At 41.9% G+C, this 15914-nt stretch overlaps 2 long non-coding RNA genes across 2 annotated transcripts; one reads left to right on the top strand and one right to left on the bottom strand.

The window, feature by feature from the left end:
* Nucleotides 1–1789: 1789 nt before the first annotated feature.
* Nucleotides 1790–4119, bottom strand: LOC139567292 (uncharacterized). The gene is made up of 3 exons (XR_011673330.1): nt 3883–4119; nt 2054–3418; nt 1790–1966 (listed from the first exon to the last, which is right to left on the bottom strand). It is a non-coding gene; the product is annotated as an uncharacterized lncRNA (long non-coding RNA).
* A 2015-nt stretch (nt 4120–6134) lies between these two features.
* On the top strand, nt 6135–9285 carry LOC139567291 (uncharacterized). Its single transcript, XR_011673329.1, has 4 exons — nt 6135–6297; nt 7493–8292; nt 8410–8479; nt 8963–9285. It is a non-coding gene; the product is annotated as an uncharacterized lncRNA (long non-coding RNA).
* Nucleotides 9286–15914: the final 6629 nt, after the last annotated feature.

Genomic DNA, 15914 nt, shown 5'->3' on the forward strand with positions numbered 1-15914 from the left:
TGCCACAACATTGCTGATCACACAGTCAGCATTGCAGACCATCTGAAATCATAAGATGAGGAATATTACACCAATCAATGCACATCACTGGCAATGCAGAGTGTTCGTCAATGGACAATATCAAAAAGTTATGTTCACCTGAACATTAATGCTGTGAAAGGATTTCCTATTCACAAAATCGGCCTCATGGGCACCTGAGGGGGCTTTTATCCTTATGTGTGTGCAGTCCACTGCACCAATGACATTGGGGAAACCTGTCACACAAAGTAATGAGTATCCTACTATGTGTTAACAGTTGTCCTGTAATTTGTAGATCCTCTTACCTGCAATCCTATAGAACTCCTCTTTGATGTCACAGAGTCTTCTGTGGCCAGGGAAGGAGATGAAGACATCTGCTAATGCTTTGATAGCCAGACACACACTCCTTATTGTGCGGCAAATTGTGGCCTTGTTCAGCTGTTCTGCATCCCCCACTGAGTACAGGAAGGCTCCACTAGCAAAAAAGCGCAAGGCCACACAAACCATTTGCTCCACACTCAGTGCATGGCTCCGTGCAGTGCGGTGCTTAATCCTGGGACCCAGTAGTCTGCATAGATACCTGATGCCATCTGCAGAAAACCTGTATCTTTCATATAGATGGTCATCAGGGAAGGCCAGTGGGTCCAACCGGTCCCTGAAGACCCTTTCTCGCCTGAAGGCTCTCCTCAGCACAAGTGCTTCTTCATCCACCACATCTCGCACGAATGGGCATGCCATTGTCAGAGCAGAAAGGAACACACAATTTTGGGCCTTCATATAGGCTAGTGGCCACACCTGGTGCTGGGGGGGTGGGCAAAAGAGGGCGATGCCTTATAACGATGACTTGGTTGTACTGATTGCTGGGAAAATAAAAAAAACCTTAGAAAGATGCCACCGTCCTGTGTGCTCACAATAAGAGCTCATATGTCATGGCTCACTTGACTTTACGAGAATATACCTAATTTTTATTTTGAGCTGTGTCATCTTCTTGGAGCTGGGGGAGGAAAGAAAAATAATGATTAATACATTTGTGTTACAGTTAGCATACAGTGTACATTGAAGGCATATCTCACCTCCCTCTCAAGTTTTTTTATTTCAAGGTCCAGTTTCCTAATTGTCCTCTTTTTTATTTCGGACTCCAGTGCAAGATTTTCCATCTTTTTCTTCTTGTACTGAATGTCTATGTCTGCCAGTTCTATTTGGCGCCGGAGGTGGTTGCCATACAACTTTCTGATAGCTTGTGAGCTCTGTGAACACAATACAATTAGCGCAGCTGGAATTTGGCAGGATGTGGTGTCCTTTTATTAATACGCACTATGTTGCCAGGCTGGTTTTCCCACTGTATAGCATCTGGGTCCTGTAAAAGAAATTAGATTTTTTGATTTTGATGAGGACTCCTCACCATTGTAGAGTAAATAGTACTTTCACAGTCTTAACATGATACCTCATGCCTTCTGGAATCCAGAGAGATGGTCTCCTCCTCATCATCGTCTCCATCATGTGCTGTTGCTGCTGCACTGGGGCCTTCACCCTATCACATTTAATCGGATTCATATTGAAGCTAGTAGACAAGACATGCCAGGCCTACAGTATGCCTTTGATGGAGTACTCACTGGATCAGCATCGTCTGGTGCTTGTGCTGGTGGCTCTAACAGGAACACAGTGCTGCCAGACACTGCAAGGCAATAGGTAAACCAAAGTCAGACAGTCCAAATTGATTCAATATGAATGTGGTTGTATCCCATGTAGAGATGGAAGGACATACCTTGAATGAAGCGGGTGGCATCTTGGGAGGAACCTATGCTCGTCTCTTTCCCCCCAGGGATCCCCTCTAAGACGGGCCTGCCTTTATTTTTATTTAGCTCCAAGGCCATGTCCTCTGCTGGGGTAAGGTCAGCCTTTGGTGACCCACCACCCGTGCCTTGTCTGTGGGTATTCTTTTTCACTGCTAAAACAGTACAGACAATGTGTGAGCAGGCACCTTCTGGGTACAATATATGCTTGTGCTTTGTTAAATATTAGTCAGGGACCATACCATTCTGCAGAATGTTCTTGTATTTGATTTTGACCTGCTGCCATGTCCGTTTTGGCCCGTTCATGTTTAATCTACACACACACACACACACACACACACACATTTAATGGAGTCACACTGCAAAAAATTACTTGGTATTTTTGTCTTGTTTTCAGTAAAAATATCAAAAAATTTATCATAGCTTTATATAGTGTGATGGAGTTACTTTACACAATTTCACTCATATCTGCAGTGCATTTCAATTAAAAATTTAACCGTTTCATAATTACAGTACAACTGCATTTTTGGAGATGTGAATTAAATATTTGAATTGTAATTGTGATGTTTCAGCGGAGCGGTGAGTGTGTAATTGTGCACTACTTACGCATTCAGGCGGTCTGCAATACTTTGCCACGCTTTTTCTCTTTGCTTTATCACTGTGGCGGTGTTGCCTTTCTTCTTAATTATATCTTTTACCTCCTCGTATGCCTCCATGAGGATTTGTGCTTCCGACGGGGGAAAGTACGCGGCTCTAGTTGCCATGGTAAATCAGTTAATCTGTGATCTGTGGCGGGGTCTATTTGAGTGAGCCGTGAGCGCGCACCTATCCAGGATTGGTTTCACCTGGCTTAATGAATCCGTGTCTGCTCATCCTGGCTTGGTCTTTGTGCAACCAATTAAGCCTGGACGCACATGTTTTGGCTTCATTGAGCTCAGCTGAGTCATTTATCCCGGATGTCTTAATTCTACTTTTGTGCAACAGGCCCCTGGCCAAGATAAAGCAAAGCAGTGTGACAAAAACAACACATAGTTACACGTGGGATAAACAAAAGTACAGTCAATAACACAACAGAAAAATCTATATACAGTGTTTGCAAATGGAGGTAAGGCAATAAATAGGCCATAGTGGCGAAATAATTACAATTTAGCAATTAAACACTGGAGTGATAGATGTGCAGAAGATGAATGTGCAAGTAGAGATACTGGGGTGCAAAGGAGCATAAATAAATAACAATACGGGGATGAGGTAGTTGGGTGTGGCTATTTACAGATGGGCTGTGTACAGGTGCAATGATCAGTAAGCTGCTCTGACAGCTGGTGCTTAAAGTTGGTGAGGGAGATATATGAACCCAATGACCGACCAATCGAAAGACTCTTGGTCCCTCTTAGTATGAAAATCAGTATCAATCCCATGTCAAATGATTCAACTACTGAAAACAGAAACAAACAAATGGATCAACCAGATCAATCCCACTTTTCAAGCCTGCTGAAAGTGTGGTGGAGTGGTAAACACCACCCCCGGCTCTACCAGGGGATTGAGGTGGTCTCCCACAGCTCTGCTTATGTCATGTTCTGTGGCCTTGCCGTTCCATTTCTTGACTGCCCCTGCAACACAGAAATAAACACATTCAGTCATGTTATATAAAAACACTCAAAGTAATGGATATGGAGCATCTATGGCCTCAGTTACACCTGGCACCTAAATGTGACGTCTGTCATCCGATCACTCTAAGCTGCATTAGGTTCAGATCTACCAGGATGGGCCTATGACAGTCTGGATGCAGTCAGGCCACCAAATATAAATATTCAATATAAAGAGATGGGGTGAATGAGTGGGGAAAAGTACATTTGACACAAATTACCTTCATAATATCAAAGAACAAATGTGTGTCTGAGGGAAAATTAACTTTCATACAGCCAAAAGGGGGTGAGAAATTACACCAATATCAGTGGACAACTTGCACTAATGTAAATAAACATAGATTATGGAACATATTCCCTTTTGCTTACGTGATGAACTGCTAAGGGAACATAAATATTTACTATCTAAACCACGTGTGACCTCTCACATTTCTGGCTGTAGAAGTGTTCTTCCGAACCAGTCCCTCAACAGCTCTCTGACTGAGCTCCACCCTCACTGGGTCTTCAGAGGAGAGGAAGGCTGAGGAGGGATGGAAGGATGAATGGATCAGTCAGTCAATAAAGTGTAGAGCTGCTGTCTGACAAAATCACTATTTTAGTAGTTCATTAAAGTAAATAAGGCTTTATGATTGCTGAATACCAACTATCAATCACTTAGATCATGTATTGTCAGGTAGAGATACATCCTTGGGACGTCCCTAGCCCATTGAAGTTCACATTTTAAATGGTTAAGGTTAGGGTAGGGTTAGTGTTAGGGTAGGGATGTCCCAAGGATCCCGGATAGCGTTGACCATCATGCATTCTTCTGTCTCTTTTACATAGCAGGTTTAAAATAAACAGACAAGACAAGTAGACATGCAGGTCATTATGGTCATTGTAGTTTAAAAATAGCATCTAATTATGCAAATCTGTATGTGGGGTTGTTAGAGAAGAATGTGATTATCAGCCCTAACAATCCATTCTAGCACCTCATCAGGTTCTGAAAAAGACTTCATTGATGACGTGTTCCTTCTATTCCAGGGGACAGCAGAGGAACTTCATCGATTCCACTCCTTCATCAATACAAGCAGTGAACATCTGAAATTCACCCTCACCTTTGATGCGCATGAAACAAGTTATCTGGACATTTTGATTAAGAGGGAGGGGTGTGGCTTTAGCACAGACCTATACAGGAAGCCGACGGACAGGAATTCCCTGTTACGCTGAGACAGCTTCCACCCTACACCCCTAAAAAAAACAATTGTCATACTTGACTAAAGAAAACATTTAAAATGTAAATTTGTAATTTGAATTTTGTAAATTTCAAACAAAAACATAATTGTTTGTACTTATAGGTAACCAGATTGTGGCTACAACTCAGTTACTAAGTCTTTAACTACACTGTGTTGTTACACTGGTGAGTAAAAACTCATGCTTCCTACACTTTAACTTTTTGTCTGAAAAAAATTAATACATTTTACTCAACTGCGTCCAGTCAGCAGATGGACTAGATGCCGCTTAGGCCGCCCGTTGTGACTCAAGAATTCAGCAGAGCAAGTTTGTATGAAGGTCTGGTTATTAAATGGGTACATAGTTCAATAGTAATATCCTCTAAAACCCTCTGGTGACAAACTTTGCTGTCCTGTTTCCAATTGTCCACATGGCTGGGAGAAGCTATTCAAGTAAGTAACTAAATAGATTTTGAAAATGTAAAAAAAAATACGATGTATTATTAGCTAACTAGCTACAGTGCAGGCTAACTCAAATTAGCTGCTAAATGAGCTAGCTAGATGGCTAGCTAGCTATCTAATGTTAGGATTTATGTTTATGCACTATAGCCTGCTAGCATATTGTTTTGTTACACACACACACACAAACAATACAGATGTGTGACCAACACAGGCCATAAAAGCTGTGGTCAATCTGGAGAGGGGAGGGGTGCATCTCTCTAGGCCAACCAGGGAGGTCAGGGCACTGATCAGTACCATATTAGGAATTGTTTGAGTGAAGAATCAAGGGGGAGACACAAGACGGAGCTAATCTACCCAGCAACCAGATGTGGACAAAGGAAAGCACTAAGGGACTTGGACAAGTCCGGGTGCCAGCATAGGCGGGGCAAAGTCTAAACCGCGCTCAGCCTCTACTGTGATAGGCCAACAGACGCGTTGGAACTACGTCATCAAGGTATAAGAACAGCTGTTTACGTACTTCCTGCCAGTTCCCTGCTTTACCCTGCGTGGTGATACAGTGAACCCGTATATACGAAAATTGCATTTGCCATTCATTGCTTGCGGTAATTAAACATAATGAAAGGAAGTTAGCAGACCTTGCTTTTTATTTATCCTGATACCGGATGTGTTACACGCAGCGTTCACACTAACCAACTTCAAATACTGTATAGATAGATATATATATGCGAATGAAATATCACCATCTACCTAACTTCATATTAGCTAGCTATCTTGATGTGTTTATCACTGTAAAAAACAAACTCCAAATGCATTTGTAGGTAGCTAGCTAACAGCCATGGAGGGTGAAAGGATAGCAGCCCCAACTGTCAGTGAGAGAGGAGGCTATTCTGGATAGGGCAGGTACTTTTGTTTTGTTCCTGTCCCTAGAAGTGAGGACGGAGATAATAGTAACATAATATTCAGTGTGGTGTAATTGGACTAAAATGAAGTGTGTGTCTTGTGAGGTTTTCTGTCCTCAGATAAAGAGTGCTATGAAAGCCAGTCTACATATGAAGAGGTCCCAATGAAGAGCAGTGGTTCTCAGTCCCTGGGACTCAGAGGTGCACATTGTTGTTTTTGCCTCAGCACTGCACAGCTGATTCAAGTGATCAACTCATCATCAAGCTTCAAGTGGTATTTATGTATTCATTTGTGATGCCATCCTTGATATGCCCCCCTCGTGGGGCATCAATGATCATGAGGAAGGTGAGGGATCAGCCCAGAAATACACGGCAGGACCTGGTCAATGACCTGAAGAGAGCTGGGACCACAGTCTCAAAGAAAACCATTAGTAACACACTACGCCGTCATGGATTAAAATCCTGCAGCGTACGCAAGGTCCCCCTGCTCAAGCCAGCGCATGTCCAGGCCCGTCTGAAGTTTGCCAATGACCATCTGGATGATCCAGAGGAGGAATGGGAGAAGGTCATGTGGTCTGATGAGACAAAAATAGAGCTTTTTGGTCTAAACTCCACTCGCCGTGTTTGGAGGAAGAAGAAGGATGAGTACAACCCCAAGAACACCATCCCAACCGTGAAGCATGGAGGTGGAAACATCATTCTTTGGGGATGCTTTTCTGCAAAGGGGACAGGACAACTGCACCGTATTGAGGGGAGGATGGATGGGGCCATGTATCGTGAGATCTTGGCCAACAACCTCCTTCCCTCAGTAGAAGCATTGAAGATGGGTCGTGGCTGGGTCTTCCAGCATGACAACGACCCGAAATACACAGCCAGGGCAACTAAGGATTGGCTCCGTAAGAAGCATCTCAAGGTCCTGGAGTGGCCTAGCCAGTCTCATCTTTGGAGAGAGCTGAAAGTCCATATTGCCCAGCGACAGCCCCGAAACCTGAAGGATCTGGAGAAGGATTGTATGGAGGAGTGGGCCAAAATCCCTGCTGCAGTGTGTGCAAACCTAGTCAAGAACTACAGGAAACGTATGATCTCTGTAATTGCAAACAAAGGTTTCTGTACCAAATATTAAGTTCTGCTTTTCTGATGTATCAAATACTTATGTCATGCAATAAAATGCAAATGAATTACTTAAAAATCATACAATGTGATTTTCTGGATTTTTGTTTTAGATTCCATATCTCACAGTTGAAGTGTACCTATGATAAAAATGACAGACCTCTACATGCTTTGTAAGTAGGAAAACCTGCAAAATCGGCAGTGTATCAAATACTTGTTCTCCCCACTGTATGTGTGCCCATGCATCTATCAATCCAATGTTATCATGATTTGTTATCAGGGATATTATACTTTAGTAATCCACAATGACCTGGTGATGTAACAGTCTAATAATTACATTGTCTTCCATATTCCTACAGATACCTTGTAACTGGAGATTCCTTCAAAACGATTGCCTACAGTTAACGTGTAGGGCACTGCAAGGTTGGGTGACCAGGGTCATTTGGGACTGCCTCCTGGAGGAATTCAGGTGTGTGAAGGCTACCTGTGTCCTGCGTAACTTCATGAGGATGGACACAAGGACCAGGAGGGGATCTGCAGCTCACCCCCGTGTGCCAGAGGAGGAGTCTGCTGCTCTGCAGGATGTTTCAAGGATGGGGTCCAACAACGCAGCAAGAGAGGCAATCCGTGTTCGGGAGATCTTCACCTCCTACTTCTTCAAAGAGGGTGATGTTCCCTGGCAACACCATAGACTACACTATGCACAACCAAAGGCTCTTTTAAGAGCCATTCACATTGCAATAAGTATTCTTCCATTTACTTAGCTATGTCAACTGCAGTTATTCAATTCATAGTTTCTCTCCCTTTGATTTCTACTTCTCAGGTGAGGGTGCTGTTTAGGTAAGGGTGTGATGTCTGTACAAAAAACAAAACAGGCTATTTTAAATCACCCATATTGAAAAAATGTGGAACAATTAGACACCCTATAACCCACACCTACACACTCATGTATCAATCTGCTTGATGGATTGTGTTGTGCAGTAAACAGGCTCAGGTGTATAACTGTGGCTCCTTCCACTTTCAAAGAATAGGCAACCATTGAGAATAGTAAGACACTTCATTATTTCTATAACTACGCTATATTGTTTGTCCTCTTGTGTCCGTTCATGTTTTTCAGCATGAAGTACTCTGCAGCCACTTAGTGTGGTGTGGACACCAGGTGAGGCCACACACACAGATTCCTGTTGAACACTGTCACTTTAACTACCTTATTTTCTCAATAACAGTCTCTCTCCTTCACTTCATCCCTCTCTCCTCTTTTCCCTAAATCCTCTAGGTTATATCAGCTGTGTCTGAACCCCTCCTGCATCTGAACTGGCTACATAGAGGGTACAGCATGATCAGAGGTGAGAGGTCACTTGGTCAGGTCAAATGGGAGTATTATTAAAGAGATGCTTTACATTGAAATACAGATAGAGATGCAGTAGTCCCAGAGTTAATGATCCAAGATCAGTTTATATTATACAGGAAGTATTAATAAAGAGATGCTTTACATTGAAATACAGAGAGATGCAGTACTCCCAGAGTTATTGATCCCAGGTCAGTTTATATTATACAGGAAGTATTATTAAAGAGATGTTTTACATTGAAATACAGATAGATGCAGTAGTGCCAGAGTTAATGATCCAAGGTCAGTTTATATTATACAGGAAGTATTAATAAAGAGATGCTTTACATTGAAATACAGATAGATGCAGTAGTCCCAGAGTTAATGATCCAAGGTCAGTTTTGCATTTCACCTCTTGATTGATGACTAACAATGTTAGAATAAAAACTAAAAACACAAGTCTTAAACATGCTCTCTCTCTCCATCTGTCTCTCGTCTGCAGATATGTTTTGATGTGAGAGGATGCCAGCCCCCACTCCCATCATCGCCACCTCACCTGCTTTTAAGATAACATTTGGGCCGGCGTGAGACACTATTATGTAATTGTGATGAACTGAGAGAATATTTAGGTAGCACTGTAATTCATTAATCATGTGCTGCCTTCCCTGCTCCTATGTGCTTACCTCTTTCCCTTTCTGTCTTTTACACCTCCCGCCACTTCTTTCTTCCTCTGTTTTTATAATGCACAACAGATATGCATTGAAGTACAGATTGAAACTTGTATTTATTACACTTGAATAATGAGCTTTTCAATAAAGTGTTTCACATTCTCTACTGGTTGAAATGAAGTGTAATGTGATGATATACTCCACCTATCCTGTTTTTATCAGATCAATGCAGATGAAGGACATTAGATGTTGAGATGAACGAGTGTTAAGAGTATTTACATGATGCATAGGAAGTGTAGTGTTCTGTTTTTTAACATTATATTTCTGTATATATGAAGTAACTAGTTAAATCCTGTTTCTAGTCTATTAGTTACAATGTGTAACCATTGATGTCTCAGGACCAAGATTGGTAAACACTGTTGAAGTGTATAATTGTAATACATACATGCAGACACAATCATTCAAAGACTGGAATTTGATTCTCCTGGTATTGGATATGACTGAAAAATAATCTCAAAGACATTCATACCTAAACTGCACCTTTATTTGCCAAAGTAGAGTACATGATCAGTGAATATATTAAATGTACAGGCTACATTGTGGGGAACTCATGCATGGTAATAACTACATGTATATACGACTTGCATCCTTGGCACAACATGATAATATATTCTACTCAATCCATAGGCTTCATTAACTTCTCTGGGATATGTGGGATGCTAAAAATGCAGAGAGCCAAATTCAAATAAATTACTATAAAAATCTAACTTTCATGAAATCACACATACAATACACCAAATTAACGCTACACTTGTTCTGAATCCTGCCAACATGTCAGATTTCAAATAGGCTTTTCGGCGAAAGCAAACGATGCTATTATCTGAGGATAGCACCATAGTAAACAAAGAGAGAGAAGCATATTTAAACCCTGCAGGTGCGACACAAAACGCAGAAATAAAAATATAATTCATGCCTTACCTTTGACGAGCTTCTGTTGTTGGCACTCCAATATGTCCTTTATACATCACAAATGGTCCTTTTGTTCGATTAATTCCATCTATATATATCCAAAATGTCCATTTATTTGGCGCGTTTGATCCAGAAAAACAACGGTTCCAACTTGTGCAACGTGAATACAAAATATCTCAAAAGTTACCTGTAAACTTTACCAAAGTTTAACGTAAATAATCGATAAAATTGAAGACGGGATGATTTGTGTTCAATATAGGATTAAAACAAACTGTAGCTAGCTTTCTGGTCACGCGCCTCTATCTAACAGTACACTTCAAGTTACCCTCGTCCTGGATGGCCGTACTTCTTCATTACACATAGGAAAAAACCTCAACCAATTTCTAAAGACTGTTGACATCCAGTGGAAGCGGTAGGAACTGCCGATTCCCAATGAAAACCCATTGAAAAGAGAGTGACCTCAAAAAAAAAAAGATCTGAATGATTTGTCCTCGGGGTTTCGCCTGCTAAATAAGTTATGTTATACTCACAGACATGATTCAAACAGTTTTAGAAACTTCATAGTGTTTTCTATCCAAATCTACTAATAATATGCATATCTTATCTTCTGGGAATGAGTAGCTGGCAGTTGAATTTGGGTATGCTTTTCATCCAAACGTGAAAATGCTGCCCCCTATCCTAGAGATGTATTAATTTCATTCAGGCTGTTTTGAAGTTGATACAACTGCCTATGATAGCTGAGGTTCATAGCTAGGTTCTGAACTAATATGGATAGCAAACGTTTGGGTCCATACACAGATCGGCTAGATAGCTAGCTACACATCCATAGGCATACAGGTATTTTAATCATCCACTGCACAATAAGCAAGAACATAGCTAGCTACGTTATTTCATCTATCTGCATGGCAAATATCAGCAAGGCAAGCTTACAAAATTGTACATTAAATTTGCAGTAAATTCTTCAGCTAGCTAGATTCTATACATCCACTGTTTCACAAAACGACCGCCTGGTTTTCTAGTTGTTTCAGGAGTCCCTAAAAACAACCAGAAGTACAATTTCATAGTCATGTCACAACAGCCATAAAGCTAGCTGGCTAATGTTAGCTAGTCAGCTAGCTTGTTAAATCACGATTTTCGTAAATTAACTTTATGATAAAAATCGCTTGTCTCTACATTAACTAACATCCCTGTCAACTGTACATGTTTTTGCATGATTCGTTATGACGTTATAATCCCTTACATTTGCTTCCATCCTAGTATTTCTGTCCGCCATCTTTGATCCAGTTCAGTTCTGTGTAGGGGTACCCCTCTCTCCTAGTATTTCTGTCCGCCATCTTTGATCCAGTTCAGTTCTGTGTAGGGGTACCCCTCTCTCCTAATATTTATGTCCGCCATCTTTGATCCAGTTCAGTTCTGTGTAGGGGTACCCCTCTCTCCTAGTATTTCTGTCCACCATCTTTGATCCAGTTCAGTTCGGTGTAGGGGTAACCCTCTCTCCTAGTATTTCTGTCCGCCATCTTTGATCCAGTTCAGTTCTGTGTAGGGGTACCCCTCTCTCCTAGTATTTCTGTCCGCCATCTTTGATCCAGTTCAGTTCTGTGTAGGGGTACCCCCAGGGGCGAAAATCTGATATCAACTTTGGAGGGGACAATTACATGAAATTTTCTCAAGAGCAAATCCTGAGGGGGACACCAAAAGTAGTGCTGTAACACATAGCCTACGTTGTAATATGTTAAATGTATATTGAGGAACCGTAATCACTACTACTGGATAATTGATAGGTACAGTCGTTAACTGAAGGGTTGTCCCAACTTGTTCAAATGTTTAAATCATTATAATACTACTACTAATAATAGTTATAGCAGTGTTCCTTATCAGTCCAGTATGTATGCAGGTATTTGTACTTACAACCAGCAATACCAAGAAAGGCCAGTAGGTGGCAATGGTACTGTACACTGTATGGGTGCAGTTTTCATAAATACAATGAACATGGTGTGATGTCGTCTAAAATAATCTCCATTGAGAACCATCACAAAGTTGGTCTCCGTATTGAATTGACCTTTTAATTTTACTTTTTCTGATACATTTATATAGTCATTAAATATGTGCCACTGGCCTGAGTCTACTACAATAGCTTTACAAGAACAGAAAGATACAAATAAGTACAGTTCTAAAAGCAAAATAACTACTTCAATGAATAACCCAAATAAATCAACCAAAATATCCTTCAGTCAGTGTCTCAACTCTTCAAACAGCAGCTATGGACAAGTATGTCACACAAAGTATGCAATTTTAAATAAAATAACATTAAATAAATAATTAGTAAGTGTACTGTCATGTACTGAAAACTACTAAACAAAATAACAAATATACTATACACCAGGGGATCTCAAACAGGGGTCCATGGACCCCTAGGGGTCCCTGATGTAATTGCAAGGGGTCCGTGAAATCAAAAAGTGTAATGAACGTATTCAGTACCACAAGGTTTCCAGTAACTTTACATATAATATAGAGGGGGTGGAGGTCCCTGAGGACCGCTCAAAACCTTGCCTGCCTTGCCTCAAAATATGCAGGGGTTCCAGTACCCCAAAAATGGTTGAAAACCACTGCTATACACACTACTGAACAAAAGAACCAAACATATGTTTGTGGGTTTCAATGGATCCAACAAATTGCTGGCAGACATTTTCCCTCTTGAGACTGTCCAGCCTGTCTCTATGTACATTACAGACAACTACGCCGTTCAGTCTCTCTTGGCCCATGCTAGCCAGTAGCCAAGTCTTTAACCTGCGGAGTGCACTGAAACTCCTCTCAGCCTCACATGAAGACACTGGCACCACAAACAAAATTCTGATCAGCACCTCAACTTGGTCAAACAACCCCCGCACCTCCACTGGAAGCCTCCTGAGGACCACTGCTGCCTCTCCACTGCTGCTACAGGGGTATTTGTTGTGAAAGAGAGGGATCTGCACTGAATCTATGTTCACCTCAGGGTACTGATCTAGAGACTCATCCAACTCCCCCGTGAGAAGCGCACATTCCAACTTTTGCAGGACGTTTAGACTGTCCTGGTCAAAACGGTCGCCAAACTGAACCTCCACACCATCCAACATTTAAAAAAATTCTTCCCTATAGTGATCCACTGCTTTGCCAGCAAATCGTCTTGAATGCGTCTCAATGGATTCAATAGAGGCAATCAATGTTGTTGCTTTCTCATACAGTGCAAGGTAGCTTTCGTCATTTCTCTTGCCCCTAAGAGATGACCGCACACACTCGACTGCAGCCTGCATACCAGAGACAGTCTGAGTTTTCTTCTGCAGTGAAATGTTTAGACATTCAAGCTCTCCAAGAACAGCAGAGGCAAGTGTGAGGCCCAACACAGTCTTGCCTTTGCTGAAGTGCTCAAATATGCCACTGGCAGTTGAAGCTGTCTTGGATGCAGTTTTTGCCATCTCCTCTAGGCTGCTTAGTACCTGCTCATACTGCCCTAGCACAGCTCTAATAGCAGTATTCCGCACAGTCCACCTTGTTGGACATAGGGGTTTCAGGGTGGTCAAATTTGTATCTTTGGATGTGGCAATTGATTCAAACATGCTCTTAAACTTTCCTGACTGGCCATAGAGGACACCTAACTGATGGACCCAAGAAAGGGAATCCCGGATCAGTGGGGAGGCTGAGCAGCCAGCCTGTGTAATCAGATTTACACAGTGTGCTCCACAATGTACATAGAGGGCTAATGGCTGCTGCCTCCTCATAATTGCCTGTGCACCTGTGTATTTTCCTGCCATGTTTGAGGCACCATCGTAAATCTGCCCACGTAAGCCAGACGTGGGCAAATTGAGCCTCAACAACACATCAGTTGCCACTTTCGCAATGCCCTCGCCTGTTATCTCCGACACCCTGTATAGCCCAATAAACTCCTCGTGAGGGACAATGCCATGGTCAACATAACGCAGACAGACACTCTCCTGTTCAGCACCAGAGACATCTTGAGTACCATCAACAATTACTGAAAATTGTACAATCGGAAGAGACCTAATCTCTGCTGCAACGCCTCGAATGACTGTATTGGCCATGATGTTCAGAATTTCATTCCGTGCTTTGGGGCCTGTGTACATTGTGGTACGCTCTGTTAACCACTTCAGTAAAATGGGATCATCCTCTTCTGCCCTAAGTTTCTAAAGCTGGTTTAAATTCCCACGGTCATCCGTGTGGCCTCTAAAGGCTTGTCCCTGTCTTACTACATGCCGCACTGAACTAACAATTTTCATCAAGCAATACCTTGCGTCCTCCTGCTGTTTACCCCACGCGCTGGATAACTGGACACTGATTGGATTTAGCTGGTGTGCTGTTACAGTTACAAAGTGGCGGTGGGTTTGGCAGTTTTGATGTGCTGTGAATTTTCCAATGGCTTTTCTCCATTTCCTAAATCCTGCACTAATGAAGACAGCATCTGCTCTTTGGCCAAAAGATGGCTGGCTTGAAAACCCTTGGCAACAGTGAAAACACAACACTCCTTTTATTGATGGATTATAATGTAGCCAGGGGAAATCGCGAAACCATCTCTCTTGAAACGTCAACACTCTGTTGGCAAGAGTTTGCGGTTCTATAAATGGTGGGTGTGGCTGATATAGTTTTGTGCCATCACTGAGGTAACTGGACAATGCTGTGCCACTGTCCCCTATACTGGTCCTGCTGGCAACAAGGGTGACACCTGGTCCTGCCATGGCTGTGACACTGTCCTCTGAAGTCTCTCTCCCTGGCTCTTTCCCTTTCACCACCCTCAATGCCTCACAGTCTGTCTCCTAGAAAATAAATAAGGTGTTTGCCGTACTCGTAACTACCGGTACCCAAAACTACAGAATTAATCACAACAGCAATACCATTGCCTTAAACAAATCTTAGTTCAGTCACCAGTTTAAGTTGAGAGTGGGGGTATCCATGGCATTGTCCAATTATGTCCCTATTTTACAACTTAAAAAAATTGAGAACCTTTCATAATATTGCCAAACAAAGACTCAACAAACTTACCTGAGACTCCCTGTCTCTGCCAGTCTGTCCCTGCATATCTGTCCCCAACTCTGCTGTCTGTGTGCCATCTGTTGCCTGCTCTGCCTAATGACATCATTGTGAAACATTTCCATTAGCATTTCACTTCTTTCTTATGAACATTTTATCAACTAGTCTTTGAGATATTAGGCTACTAGGGTTCTTACTTTGCGTTTTGGTGTACTGAAAAATACTCTGATGTCCGTCTTTTTTCTGCCATTTTTCTACCTGGCTGGCTACACACACACAGTGTGTAGGTTATTTACAGTAGGAGATGGGCTTCTATCATCTTATCTTCTATCATTCTATATGGGCTTCGATCTAAAAGATAGCTAGCAAATGTGAAACGGATTGCAGTGACAAGAGTTGACAGCTGTATGAGTTCACCATTTACACAACATATGCTGCAACCTTTCGTAATTTTAATATAGTTTGTTTCATATTGGCTGGCTTCCAACAATAGCTGAATTTGCAAAGCTAGCGAGCACCAATTCCGTTTCTGTGGTGTTTGCTATAATCTTTGCTACCTGGTTAAATAAAGGTGAAATAAAATAAAAAAGTTCACTAGCGACAATTTAGCTTTTGCAACGAGACCATTAAATATATTTAAGACAATGGTAGAAGAGAGTGTAGTTCTGTTCAGTTTATCGCTAACCTTATCACAGGGACTTTGAAGCACTCTAGCTGCATGCTGATCTTGGAATAAACTGACGATAGCAAAGATTCCATCTTTGACGACGCCACATAAATGGAATAGGTACTAGCTAG

This window comes from Salvelinus alpinus, unplaced genomic scaffold, assembly GCF_045679555.1.
Source record: "Salvelinus alpinus unplaced genomic scaffold, SLU_Salpinus.1 scaffold_167, whole genome shotgun sequence".
Lineage (NCBI taxonomy): Eukaryota > Metazoa > Chordata > Actinopteri > Salmoniformes > Salmonidae > Salvelinus > Salvelinus alpinus.